The 14,751-nt window shown below is 47.8% G+C and overlaps 1 protein-coding gene across 5 annotated transcripts in view; it reads right to left on the bottom strand.

The window, feature by feature from the left end:
* NEDD4L (NEDD4 like E3 ubiquitin protein ligase) overlaps positions 1-14,751 on the bottom strand; it is a 293,932-nt gene that overhangs the window by 156,713 nt on the left and 122,468 nt on the right. The gene's annotated exons all lie outside the window — the stretch shown is intronic.

Below are 14,751 nucleotides of genomic sequence, written 5' to 3'. Positions count from 1 at the left end.
CCCACCCAGCTCTGCATGGAGCCGAAAGGGCCACACCTGCGGCAGCGTCGTAACCTGCAGCCTTGCTTCTGTAAGTGACAGCTCTCGATGGGCCCAAAGATAAATGGCCGACAGACCTAACAGGACAGGCAATCACCGGAGTGCCCATGGTGTTGTAAGTAACTGTAGCTCGGGGCTGGGCTGTTTGCTTCTGTAAAGCTGGATGGAGGTTTCCGGGAAGAGAGGCACTTGGGTGTGACCTGCACCCGTCACAGGGAACTCAGCTTCTCTCTAGCCCCTGCATTCAAGGCCCCAGACGGGGCAGGCTGGACGATACAACCTGCTGGCCCCGAAAGAGCTTCAAGTCTAGACGTGGGGGAAAGGCTGACAGTGATATCAAGGATGCAAACCACAACACCAAACTCCACTGATTTGTGTTTACCGGAGAGACAGCACCGCCCTATAAATCCACCATCTCCGGGGTGCAAGCCATTTCCAGGTTGTCTGCAGACACAGATCCAGGGCCCTGAGGCCTCTTGGGGGTGGGGGTCCAGTTTATGGAACGGACCACCCTTGATTCTCCCAGGGCCCACTGAAAAGTGTGCTCTTCCTCTGGCTTGCAACTGGCACTAACCTGCGCCCCTTTGCTCTTGCCTGGAGTGAGTCAAGCCCCACTCCACAACCCCAGCAGGTGTGGCTGAAACAGGAAGAGTTCCCACTGACGGCAAAAAGCGAACTTTCCACGTGAACTCCGAAGGGGTGGCGTGCTTGCTCATTAAGTGTTCCTGGCATGTCGGCCGAGAAGCCCTAAACTAGACTTTCAAGTTCCCATGGGCAGGCTGGACAATAGGCTGGGATTCCCGGAGGTGCTGGGAATGACAAGCATCACCAGGGGAGCCAGTGACCTCTGGTGGCTGGGAGGATCGGTGACGTCTTGGTGGAGGAAGTCGGCACTGGGTCAGTACTGGAAACCCCATCATTCCCAAACACACCCTCGGAGACAGAGGGTTCCGCCCAGGCTGGCAGTTGCAAACATTTTCAGGGGAACTCTCCAAACAAAAATACCTCGAGTTTTCAGCGGTCAGCAGGTGAGGACACACAAGTGCTGAAACAATCTAAATTTAAGGGCAGAAACTCCATCTTCTTTGACTATTATCTAAAGCTCTAAGTTAAGCCATTTCACACTCACACATTGGCTAGAGGTTAAAAAAAAATCAGAACCACAATACACTAATCAGAAAATACATCTAAACAGGCTGAATAAGTAATGTAATAATTTGCCCATTCTCTTAAAAGATAAAACACACCCAGACTTCACATTAAATGTCACCCAACTGTTAGGGGCTGAACTGTGCCCCCTCCCCCCGGCCCAGTTCTTACGTTGAAGTCCTAGCCCCCAGTATTTCAAACTGTGGCTCTACTTGGAGACAGAGGCTTTAAAGAGGTAACCGGGCTAAAATGAGGCTGCTAACGTAGGCTTGGACACGCACACACACGGGGGACGGCCCCGTGAGTTGACGGGGAAGGCAGAGACAGGGAGAAGGCGGCCACGGCAAACCCAGGAGAGCGGCCGCGGAAGCAGCCAACCCTGCGGACAGCTCATCTCCAAGCCTCGCCTCCAGGACGTGAGAAAACGAATCTCTGCTTTTTAAGCCCCTTCATCTGCGGCCCTTGGTCGTGGTCGCCCTGGCAAACTACTCCACTAATGAAAAGGTCATTGCATTCTATGGATTAATAGAAAAATAAAGACAAGGGTTCAGATTTCTGATTCCTAATCTTTCCCCTGCAGTCAAACATTTCATTTTATTATGCGCCCCCTCCCCCAAGGTCCCCTGTTCTGCCTTGAAAAGTGCAGAGAAAAACCTTCTTCTGGAAGAAGAAAAAAGCCTACACTGGACCTTTCCAACTACCGTTCTGCTGCCACCATTAACATCCAACTTACTGGCCACGTGGTGTCCATCCACTTGCACAGGAGCTACATCTTTCTCCCCCACTCGGGGAAACCAGCTTCCGCCCCACCTCCACTAAAACGCAACCAAACAATGTGGTCAACAACAATCTCAACACCAAATTAAGAAATGCTAGCAATGGCAGGAACAGTAGAAGCCTTGCTTCAAGTCCCTCTGTCCAGAGGAAGTCAGGGCCCGGCCCAAGCAGCTCCACCACGATCCAGGGACAGGTGCTGGAGTAGATCTGACACAGACACGCGGCCCCAGTGCAGCGCTCCGGTCCCTGCACCCGCTGCACCACCAACTGCATTGGATACCCTAAAACCTCTCAGGTCCAACACCGTCAGAAGGGAGGGCCCCCTTCCCAGCTCCCACTGCACCACCAACTGCATCGGATACCCTGAGACCTCTCAGGTCCAACACCGTCAGAAGGGAGGGCCCCCTTCCCGGCTCCCACTGCACCACTAACTGCACCGGATACCCTGAGACCTCGCAGGTCCAACACCCTCAGAAGGGAGGGCCCCCTTCCCGGCTCCCACTGCACCACTAACTGCACCGGATACCCTGAGACCTCGCAGGTCCAACACCGTCAGAAGGGAGGGCTGTTGCACACGGCAGCTGTAGGGACAGGAGACGAGAACGCTGACACCGGCTAGCCGACGGAACAGAGCCCCGAGGTCTCAGAGTAGGTGTAGTAAGACAGGCTTCCCTCACCGGGGCTCTACTGACACGCGGGGCTGCCTGTTCTTGGCCGGGGCAGGGAGGAGGGCTGTCATGTGTGTTACTGTAGGATGTTTAGCAGCATCCCTGGCTGCTACCCCCTAGAGGGTAGCTCTGCTCAGATGTGAGACCCAAAAAACATCTGCAGATACGGCTCAATATCCCCGGGAGGCAAAGACGCCCCCGTTGAGAACCACGGGACTTTGCGCAGCGCGAAGTCACTGGTGGCCTTGGAGAAGGCGTGGAGGCCGCTGCTGAGGCGATGTGGAAGAAAGGCCCGCGGCTGGCGCAGACGGGTCGGGAACTAGGCAGAGGGAAGGGCAGTTTGTAATGTTGCCCCAACTGAGGGCTGTTGTTTTGTTTTGCTCTTCCAGAGACGTAGACGGCAAGGTCATAGGCTGACAGTGGGACAGGGATTAGACACCGAGTCAAGAAAACCCAAGTCTGGGACAACTGCAGAGCAGAAGGAAGCAGAGCTGGGTGAGTCAAGGGCACCGGGCGAGCGGCACAGAAGTCTGAGGCAGAGGGTGCCCTGAACCCAGAGCGCCCCCAGCGGGCGGGGCGCTGCCACTCCCCTGCAAGTCACAGGGCCCAGGAGGCCGGTGGGGAGGCCGGCTGGATACAGACCCAGGGGTGCCACAGACACAGATGTGCTGTAGTTTCCAAGGTCACTGGGGTGAGAGTTCACAGAAACTGGAAACAAGGAAACCTGCCAGGGAGATGTTGCAACAGAGTAAAGGTGAAGAAAGCCTTTAAAAGGGGTATCGTTGAGAAGGAAACAAATCATCTACAGACAATCTGGAGGTCTGAACACAGCCATGCCCTTCGATGTAATAATTCTAATCCAAGGAATCTTTCCTAAGGAAATAATCAGTGATACAGCTGAGCAATGCAAACCAAGACATTCCTCACAAAAACAAAAGTAAGAAACTGTAAGCAACCTTAATGACCAACCAGAGGGAGTCTTAATCTCCATCAAGGCAACAGCAGACATACTGAGATGACCGAAATAAAAATAAATGTCGTAAGGAAACGGGGTTCGAGTCTTGGAGGAGGAGGCACGAGAGAGAGCTGGCCAGAGAGGAGAGGAGGGTCACACGAGCCAGGGCTGTCAAGGGCCGAGGCTACGTCAAGGCTGAAGGGCAGTCTCCAGGCAATATGGCCTCATCCTTTGACGGACAGGACGGCGCAGGTGTCTGAAGGCAGACACTGCAGTTCACGGTGCGGGCAGAGTGCGGTCCGCAGAGGAACAGCAAGGGCCGGTAGCCTTTCTTGGGGTTCCCCGAAATTTTTACTGGGGACGGAGGCCGCAGGAGGCGCACCCACGAGTGCCCGGGGGGCGGGTCTGCCAGACGTGAGCCACGAGGAAAAGCTGCTTCCATTCTCACCTACATCCCTTGGGGATGATTTTTCTCTAAGTTCAAATTTCAAAATCATGCTAAAAATGCACAGCCGTTCTTTAATTCTACGTGGCTGACCGTTAAATGCCCATCTTGTGAGTGTTCACCCCACTGGCAAAATTGGGATGGCCTGTAGGGTGGGCTTTTATGAAACGCCACAAAGGGTCACATGAGAGCAGCATGTCCCAAGGGAAGGCAGAGGAAGGATGTAAAAGGGCACTGAGTTTTGAGCTGACATAACCCAAGGCAGTAAGGAAAGTGCTGAGCTGGCTTCCTTCACATTAAGATCTTAACACAAAACTTGAACTTCAGAGTAGTATCTCAAAAACTTATCAGTGTTTGCATGTTTGCTTTTGTTTTTAATCTTAGTAGGATTTGTCAATAACTTAGATCATCTTGAGATTTTTTTCCCTTTAAAAGTTATCATGAATTCACCCATAATCTGCAGCCTTCAAAAATCACGTTTCTAGAAATATCACAAGTTATCATAAAATGGGCACCACAAAATATTGGCTAAAAGGCATCATTCTAAGTAAGATTATAGTCTTATCCCAAATATATGAGCTATTCCCATGTATATATATTATATATATGTATTTCCATATACATATATAAATGTAGGCAAAGGACCAGAAGGAAGGAAAATAGTAACAAATCACTCTCTCTCTTTCTGGCTGTTTGGATCCGCAGGTCAATCACTGCTTGATGCTTCATCTTTTCCAATGTCTAATTCCTTTATTATCAGAAAAAAACACACTATAATTTGAAAATCACTAAGAAGGTATTGTCACTTATTTGGAAAAAGTGAGTAACCAAATGAAGAAGCCAAATGCTGGTGATGGCGGGGGGGACCCAAGTTTCTCTGTTTTGTTCAGAACCAGCTACAGTAGAAGAGAAACGAGGACACTGGGAGAGGGAGGAGTAAAGTGAACACAATGAAGATGACATAACACAGCCAAAAGTCCTTGCATAACACAACGCAGGCGAGGCTTGCTGATCACAGCGCAAGGCCGCGCATCCAATCCTCCTACCGTGGGTGAGCCCTCTCTTCCGACGCCTCACAAGAAAGGAGGACGTGTCGTTTCCATGCCTCGCAGGTTAACACAACTAAGTGACTTCACCAAAACATGTGAGAAGGAAATGTTCTCATCAAGAAGCGAGCAGGTCTCTTGAATCTGCAAACACCAGTCAGTAAACACAGTAGCGTGCACCTGCTCTACTCAAGACACCAGCCAAGACCCTGTGACTCGTGTCTTCAACCAGGGAGAACAGACAGCTCCCAGACCGCCCCAACTTCAGAAACGGCTGTGTTCCTGACCTTCCGTGATTTGGGGGCACTTACTCAGGGTCCTGAGCACACTGCCACTTGGAAGAACCACCTCAGTTCTTGTGATCCTGCCCGGTCCCTTTAGCTATAAACCGAGCCTGACCTCTCCCTTCAGGTCCATCCTCCTTTTCCATCATCTCGGTCACGTGTCCACCTGGAGATCTTGGAGCCCTCACATTGGCTTCGGATTCTGCCTCTGCACCTGCTCCCCAGCTAACCCCCGCTGTTCGAGGTGGAATTTCCTCTGCCTGGTTCCTCTCTTTATTCCTCACACAACCAGTCTATCCACAGGCCCAAAGTACTCAATGATCAACCAACCAACCAACCAACACACAAGCAAACAAAAAACCCAACTACGCTCTTTTCTCCAGCCTGGATGTCACCATCCAGGTGTGCAAACCATCCTCTCAGACACGGGCCAGGGCAACAGCCTCTGGGACAGACATTCTCACCTGCGACAACAGTCACACCAAGCCACTCCTTTTCTGGAAACTCTGCTGGCTTTCCACACCCTAAAGCATAAAATGCAAATTCCTCCAGGCGGCCCACACAGCCCAGGCTCCTCCTCCTCCCGCTGGCTCTGCTCCTCACAGCCCCTCCCCATCACAAGCTCCTCCCCATCCCACTGGCTCCTCCTCAAACCTCTGAGCTCACAGCCACAGGAGCACGGGGCATCCTACTGGCCGGGCGTTTTTCTGAAGGCCTCTCTCCCAGACCTTCTCTAGGTGGCTCTCCTGAGGGAGAGAGGCCGTAAGTTTCTCCACACTGATGGGAACACCAACTGGTACCGCACTTTAGGAAAGCAAATTGGTAATACGCCCCCAAAGTATTTAAATCCTAATATTGCTGAATTTAGGAATCCTATTTTCAGGGAGGTATCATAAAAACATAATCCAACTTTTTAAAAAAAAATCCTTACCTGAGGACATATTGTTTTTTCATTGTTTTTAGAGGGAGAGGAAGGGAGGAAGAGAAACATCGATGTGAGAAAGAAGCATCAACTGGATGCCTTGTGCATGCACACAGATAGGGGATTGAATCCACAGGTACGTGGACTGACTGGGAATTGAACTCACAACCTTTCGGTTATAAGACAACACTCAAACCAACTAAGCCACATGAGCCAGGGCAATCTGACTTAAAAAAAAAATTACACAGTCACTGCACTTTTGCTCTCTTACAGCAAACACTGGAAATTTAAACAGAAGAGAAGTAAATAAGAGGTTGTACACTGAGAAAATGGAATGCTGCAGAGCACATATTAGACTGTTAACTGGCGAAAAACAGGCTATAAAAGTCAACTTACATTATGATGCAAATTATGTAAAAAATACACGTTCCCTACCAGAAGACGACAAAGAGGAAAATGCCAAATAGTAAGAGTGATTCTCTTTCTCTTGCTGGTAGCTTTTTCCTTATAGCTTTTTCCTGATTTAGAACACTACGTATGTGTAACTTTCACAATTGAAGGGGGAAACCTCCTTCTTATATTTAACATAAATATCAATATACTCATATAATGCCACAAGTAGTTGTTAGCTTTTCAAGATACCATAGGAAAGGCATATGTAAAAGCCCAATGCTTACATTTAAAGCTTCTATACAAAAAACAGTAAGTTAAACGAGAAAATACTATTTACAAAGAAGTCTTACAAATCAATAAATTCACAACTCAAAGGAAGAGTGGACAAAGGGTGTGAATCGGCACTTCAGAAAAGAGGAAATACAAATACATGAAGAGATTCTCAGCCTCACTGATTCAAGGCATAAAATGTGACATTTTTACCTTCCATAGTGGCAAAGATGAAAAGACTGATAAAGTGGAGTAACGCAGAGCATGGGAAACACCGCTACCCTCAGGCAGCGGAACCCAGCCTAACACTCGGGAGGGCAATTCCCCAATATCGATGAACGCTGTATATGTTGATGTCCTTTTGTCCAGAAATTCAACTGTAGGAATTTACCTGCAAAAACACCTGCATGTAGATAGGTCCATAAACACTACAGAGCTTTAAAACATCGTGGCAGAGACACAGTAGGGATATTACTGTTTAACTAGGAGGAAAACGCCATGTTGCCACCTAGCAGCTAACTGGGATGAAATTCTTAGTACAGGAATACGTTTTCACTGCGCTTTGCTTTACTGCACTTCACAGATGTTGAGGGTTTTACAGACGGAAGGCAAGACCCTCCTCCACCACCATCACCACGATTCCGACTCGCTTTGCTGTGGCGGTCCAGCACTGAGCCCGCGGTGTCTCCGAGGTCTGCCCACACGTGGCAGCCACTGTCCTCGGCCCTCAGAGAGCGTCCCTTACTTTCATCTTCATCACAACCCCGTGGACAGGCACTGTGGCTGCCCCTGCTCTCCAGGTGGGAAAACCGAGGCCTAGAGAAGTTTATATTCACGTGGCCCTCTGAGTGCACCTTGCTACCCTGCCTCTTCCGTCCAGGCTAACCAGGACATCCATCAAGTCCTGGGGAAGCAGGAAAGACTATCATCAGTGAACAGACACGGGATGGGTTGGATGGGCAGAAAAACAAAACCAGAGCCCCCGCATGGCCGGGGGGCGGGGGGACCACTGTAGGAGTGGAAGTATTCTCTAGGTACCAGAAGTTCAAGTCAAGTGATGCAAGGGGCTGGGGAGACCTGGGGCCAAATATCAGGGTGATTCATCAGGAAACATTGCTTCCTTTAGCTCTTCCTGCAGCTACCTTCATCATGCAGGTGAAAGCGGGAGTGTGGTCCGAACACTGGAAGTACAGGTATCCAGAGACAGCCAGGAGGGACATGCAGGAGTCACGTGAAAGGCCACTGCTGGCCCGGCCCAGCCCTTGCCCGTGGCTACAACCTGACAAGCACAGTGACAGGTTCCGCTGGTGAGAAAGGGGAAAACAGGAGTCACCACAATACAGACCAGGTGCAACCAAGGATCGCCAAACACGAAAAGACCAGGACTGTGAAAGGGTGGAGGATGGGCTTGCAAGGGGAGTGTGCAAAACAGAGCTGGAAAGAGAAGAATTTTAAATATGCATAATGAATACCTTCATAAAATCTGAGCGGATTATCAGGGCATCGAAGCAAGCACAGGCCAGCATACGAAAGGAAAAGAGGAGGAGACAGGTCTGAGAGGGGGAGCCAGGCGTTTTCACTGCAAACCACAGAGCCTCGCGCCTGCCTCCACAGGAAACACAGGGAGTGCGGTGAACACCAAGAGGGCTTTCGCACTTGGGCCTAGGGATCGCCCACCCCATCATGCATGTCCAACCCCCCCCCACCCCTCTGAATTTAGAGTGCTTTCGTGTTTTTCTGCATGCTCCCAGCTTCACACACATGGGTGAAAGCCGGGAGACTGGCTCTTTGTTTCACACGGGGTATTCCACACTTTTCTCCACCTTGCTGCCCACGTGTCGGCTTCTCCGAGCCAGCTCCAACAGATCCCTGACTCCTCCTCTTCAGTGGCTCCACAGTGAGGCACGGAACAAACATTCTACACCTTGGCCACTTTTCGACCGGCGGGCATTTGTATTTTCAGTGCTTTGTCACTATGATGGTGAACAGAAACAGGATGACTTTGCGTACAGACACGCTGTTATTTCTAGAAGACAGATGTCCAGGAGAAAGGCTGCTTAGTGAAAAGGTACATTAATTTTTAATTTTAATATGCATTGCCATATTAAAATTAAAGGTGAGAATGTGACGAAAATTCACACTTTCATCAGCATTATCAGAGTACTGTTTCTACTGCATGCATGCTACATTCTTCTCTATCTTTACCAGCCTGATGGGTTTTAAGTAATGTTTCATTATTGTTTTAATCTGCATGTTCCTAGAGAATGAGAAGTATTTTTCATGCGTTTGCAGGCTGTCTGCACTTGCTCTCAGTTGAGTTGCATATTTTGTCTGTTTTCTCTGAGCTGTGTTTTTCTTGCCAATTCGTAAGTTATTAATGTTATAGAATGTAATGCCTTGTCTATTATACATTTTCTAAGTACCCCTCCCCAAAGTGCCACTGTCCCCCAAGAGTATCCCTCACCCCCAAGAGCATCCAAGTAGCTTCTTGTATTTTTCTGGCAAATGTGAATTGCTTGTTCACATTGGAAGATTCTGGGATTTATTTCTGACTATAAGGTAAGACAGAGGTCTGCGTCCCTCCCCACTGCTTGTAGAGTTGGTTAGGCCAATATCATCCAACAAGTAATGCAGTATTTTCTCAACAGTACTGAGCTGATCATCTTATTATGTATTAGCTACTCTTACTTAGTGAAACACAGTCCTGGATTCTCTGTTCTGTTCTACTGAACTACGTGAGCCCTTCATCGATACCGCATTTGTTAGCACACTGTGATCACTTGCAAGCCGGGTCTGCCCTCGCTGCTTTTCTTTGCCATATTTGCGTGGGTCGTCTCAAGTGTGTTATGCACTTATTTTTGTATATAAACTTCAGGATGATTTTATTCAGTTCAAAAGAGACAAAGAGAAAACGCACTACTTTGGAAATTCGAAATGGGATCGCAATAAATGTATTAATTTTGGAATACCCTATATATGTTATATTTTTGAATGTTGTATCTTTCACTAAGAAGGACACAGGTCCCATACTTGTTCAATTTTTTCCCCCTAGGGCATTTGCCGCTGCTGAGAAAAAGAATATTTAACTTTCATTTCCAGATGCTCATTGTCAAAACAAAGAAAAGATGGTAATTTCTAGAGACTGCTTTTTTATCTAGCTACCTTGACAAATTTTCCAATTTTAGATTCTTTTTTGTGAGAGGCTCTTGGTTTTTCTAGACAAGCATTTCACTGTCTCACTGCATTCTCTGGAGCCTTTAAGACAATGTTAAATGATTATAAAAGAAGATGTCCCTGTATACTTCCTATTTATACTTGAAATAATTTGAATGGTTTGTCTTTCAGGAAATGTATAGTTGGGGTGATTTTTTTTTCTTGGTATGATGTAGCCTTTCCATGTTTAGGTGATCTGTTTTTATTCCTAGTTTGCTTTTTTTAGATTGTAATGCATTAGGATGGGCTACTTGGCTTTGTCAGAGGGCTACCCAGCCTCCGTGGAAACTCCTCTCCTTTAGTGCGCTGGGGTAGAACAATGGGTGACGGCGATGAGATTTCTCAGCAGCGAATCATCCTCATATTACTAGCATAAATTATTCATTTTAGTGCATTGGCTTCTTGATGCACGCAAGAGTCCACCTGTTAGGGAATCATTTTAAGTTTTTTGCATTGACTTTCATAATTAATATTGGCCTGTACTTTTCTTTAAAATTTATCAGGTATTAAAATTATGCTAGTTTTATAAAATCAACTAGAAAACTCTTCATCTTTTACCATGACCTAGAACAGTACAAATAACACTGTTTTTTAAAGGTTAGATTTTCTGTTTTTTAAAGGTTAGATAAAATTTTCTGTTTTTTTAAAGGTTAGATAAAACTCAGCTGGAACCCCATGGGGTCCTGGGGCCATTTTCAATGGTGATTTTTAATCATATTTCCTACCTCTTCTATGGTAACTGGCCTTTTCAAGGTTTCCATGCTTCTTGAATCAATTTCGATAATTTGTATTTTACTGAAAAGTCATCCCCACATTTTCAAATGTGTTGGTTGCCATGGCATTTTCCTGGAAAGTTGATTAATCTCCCCATGCCTCCTTTCTTATTCCTATTATTTATTTTTGCTCTTTTTTTTCTGTTAGAATGGAAGCTTATTTTATTGCTCCTTTCAAATAACTAGCTACTAGATTTATTTATCCTTTAAATTCTATTTTGTTTTATTAATTTTATCCTTTATCTTTATCTCTTAATTCCTCCTTCCTCACTTTTTATTTTTTGTCTATTGTTCTTTTTCCAATGTCTTACGATACATACTCTACTCCTTGGTTTTTCATCTTTTGAATAATGAAGATAGCATTCCCTTTCTAGGCAATATGTTCTGCAATAGTTTGAACTTCTATAAAGAACAAGAAAGAAAAGTACCTAAGAGGATAATTCTAAGAGCCACCATGCAAATAAGCAATGGAACTAATTAACCCACTAGCTAGCCGTCTCAGAGCAGACGACTGACCCACTAGCCGGGGGAGGAAGAGCCGTCCCATCTCCTTAGCACAGGCCAAGTTTAAGAGAACTGCATCCTTTCCCTTATCGCAATAAGGTTTTCACCCTGCGTTTCACGTTTTGGGAAAAGTGGCTGGATTCCTACACAGGTTTAAAAAAATTTCACCACCAGAATAAATGCTGCAATCAGTGTACCTTTGGGTTTAATATTAAATCTTCCGTCGTCAGAACAGTGTTTCAAATGTAGGATGCCGCAGATCCCAAATCAACCAAGTTTTGCTGTTATGTCATGAGAGTGAGCTTTCTGATGCAGGAATGGGGCCTAATACACCTGAGATGCAGCCTCGGGACAGGTGGGTGCAGAACTCTCAGGTGATCTGAAGGACGACTCCCTCAGAACCCACTGTCCCCGGGTTCGACAATGTGCCACGCTAAGGAGCGCCCCTGCCCACATGATTGCTTCAGACGGACACTCTCAAAAACTGACGCTGAAGGGACACGAAAAGGGTCTGCTTACCATCCCAGAGTGGGTGCCTCTGACCTAATTAGAAAAGCGTGTGAGGCCAGAGGCAAAGGGAACTTGAGAAGATTGACAGGGCCCCAACGTGGCCTGGGGAACTGGACGATGACACTCAAATAAAACCACATTCACTCATGCTCTACAATTTAGAAGTATTTTTATGATCTGGAAAGAGTGTGGACTCCCGTTTCCACTTTTAGATCCGATGACAACGGGCAGAGAAGGAGGCTCAACCTACTTACGGGACAAATTTTAGCAGCTCTGACTCACTCATAGACTAGCCACCAATGTGTCGGTCCGTTAGTTAAAGCAGATGCTTCTATTTGGGTTGCCCCCCTAAGTCCCTGTAAGAACGGATACCAAAGAGAAATGTTGAACACGTTCTAGATTTAATTTTTTTCACCTTGTCCCTGGACATTTTCCCCAGTAAATCTCGGGAAATAAATTATTACTCTTAAACCCCCATTGTAAGAGGGACTCTTTGGTGGCAGAAACCATGTAACGTCCCCAAGGGTCTCCGAAACCGGGGAGGAGACAACCCAGCCCTTCTTGTGAGGCTGCGGGCACTTCTGGGGAAAGGACCACAGCTCCGCCTCCCAGCGACATCCTGTTGGGCCCTGGCCCGCAGCCAGGCGTTGGACACCAGTGTCTGTGACAGAGTACACAGGCATGGTCACGCGTGGGGCTGTGGCCCCCGGACATTACTGGGGGGTGGACACGGGCACTGCTGGTAGTAAGAGATGTTACAAAGGTGATTTTGGAATCAGGGGCCCTAAGCTCTCAAGTCTCCTGGAATCTACTGGCTGGTTCTGTGCAAGACTGGCAGCTCAAGCGCAGCTGACCCTGGAACAGCTGGGGTTTAAACTGCTTGGGCCCATTTATATAAAGGGGAGTTGTTTTTTTTTTTAATAACTACTGTAAATGTGTTTTCCTTAGGATTTTCTTTTTAAAGATTCTATTTATTTCTTTTCAGAGGGAAAGGGAGGGAGAAAGAAAGGGAGAGAAACATCAGTGTGTGGTTGCCTCTCATGTACCCCCCCCACTGGGGATCTGGCCTGCCACCCAGGCATGTGCCCTGACTGGGAATCAAACCGGCAACCCTTTGGTTTGCAGGCCGGCACTTAATCCACTGAGCCACACCAGCCAGGGCATAACATTTCTTTACTCTAGCTTGTGTTATTTTAAGGATACAGCATACAATATACATACCATACAAAATATGTGTTAATCAGCTGTTTATGTTATGGGTAACATATGGGTAACATAAACAGCTGATTAACACATGTTTAATCAACTAAATAAAACTTTTATTTAACTGTTAGTAAGCTATTAGCAGTGAGGTTTGGGGGGAGTCAGAAGTTACAAGCAGATTTTCAACTGCTTGGGAGGGTCAATGCCTTTCACCCCTGAGCTGTTCAAGGGTCAACTGTGCCTTAAGGTGCTCCTGTCACATCAGAAAAAAAAACCCTGGGACAATGTCCCTGACCCCTAGTTGGTATGCCCATGGCCCTAACGTCCTTGACCCATTCTTCAGGGCAGAAGGAAGTACTACCCCAGAACTATGAGTCATAGCTCATATTGGAGGCCCGGCACTGGCCATAAACAAGCAGTATTTCCAATTCCCAGAAAAATCTTTCAAGCAGGATATTTGGTGGGGTTTCTTTTTTCCCCCTGCATGGCACTCTGCTTCTCATTGGTCAAAATTAAATGGGATAATCTCTCTGTTTCAAGGTCAGTGGTCATCAGCTACTTGGTATCATTAAGAAAGAGACTGGCTGGGCCAGTTAAAATTTCCAGGTATCCTCATAGTTTCAAGGACTTAAATTTCACTTTCTGGTGGAACCATTTGTAACCGTTTCCATTCTTCGCACACAACCACAGGCTGAAGCTTCGAGAGAAGGAAGCAGACGGCAGAGCGGCAGTGTTTCACAGTAGGGAGGACAAGGGGGCGGGCGGGCGGGGGCCGGCGCCTGGGGGTCACCCGGACTCCATCACCGTGCGGCTCTGTGGCCCTGCGATGACCGGTTGGTTACCTGTGGAGACGCACCGATGGGGAGGCCGTTGCTTCCTGCGGTCTGGTCAGTGCTGTGCATGCGCCCGGTAAGATCCAGGAGAGGCGGCCACTGGGCCCAAACACACACACACAGGTACTGCCTCCCGTCACTGTCGCTTCAGCGTGGCAGCCCGTCCCCTTGCCTCCTCTCTGACCTGGCCTCTCTTGGCTGCTTTGTATTATTTCTCCCACAAACCTTCAGCCCGAATGCCAGGTGTCTACCCCTAAGTTACCATGACAGGCAAAGGTGGAGTGCGTGTCTGCTGCTTAGGCATGTGTGTCCCCCACGGACTTGTGTCTGGGGACAGGAGGTGGTGTCCCAGCGTGAACACAGCTCCACAGATGCCGCACACTGGTTCTGCCCAACTGGGAAACTGGTGTGTCATCTCCACGCTGACTTCACTGAGCTCCGTCAGCCACACCTAGCCTGGAAGTTCCAACCTGTCCTCGGTGCCTTGGGAAGGCCTCTTTGAGTCCTCTGGGGGGTCACTTCGCTGCAACTACAGCGCAATTATGAGGATGAAAGGAATTAAGGAAGCCTTCATACCGAAGCTGGTGTCTGCACTTGACCTCAATCAAGTAAGCAGGGCAGAGAGAGAGAGGAAGAGGAAGAGAGAGAGAAAACCCAAGACATAGCATGAAGAAAATGGACACAGAAGAAAAAAACCACCAGAACATGTGGAGGAAACTGAGGCAGTTGAACTTGAGGACAACAGTCAAGTCAGGTGGAAAAGGAAG

Source organism: Phyllostomus hastatus, unplaced genomic scaffold, assembly GCF_019186645.2.
Source record: "Phyllostomus hastatus isolate PE091 unplaced genomic scaffold, TTU_PhHast_1.1 phas_contig_80, whole genome shotgun sequence".
Taxonomy (NCBI): Eukaryota; Metazoa; Chordata; class Mammalia; order Chiroptera; family Phyllostomidae; genus Phyllostomus; species Phyllostomus hastatus.
Note: the sequence above shows the minus strand (reverse complement) of the source record. Positions and strands in the feature narration are given on the sequence as shown.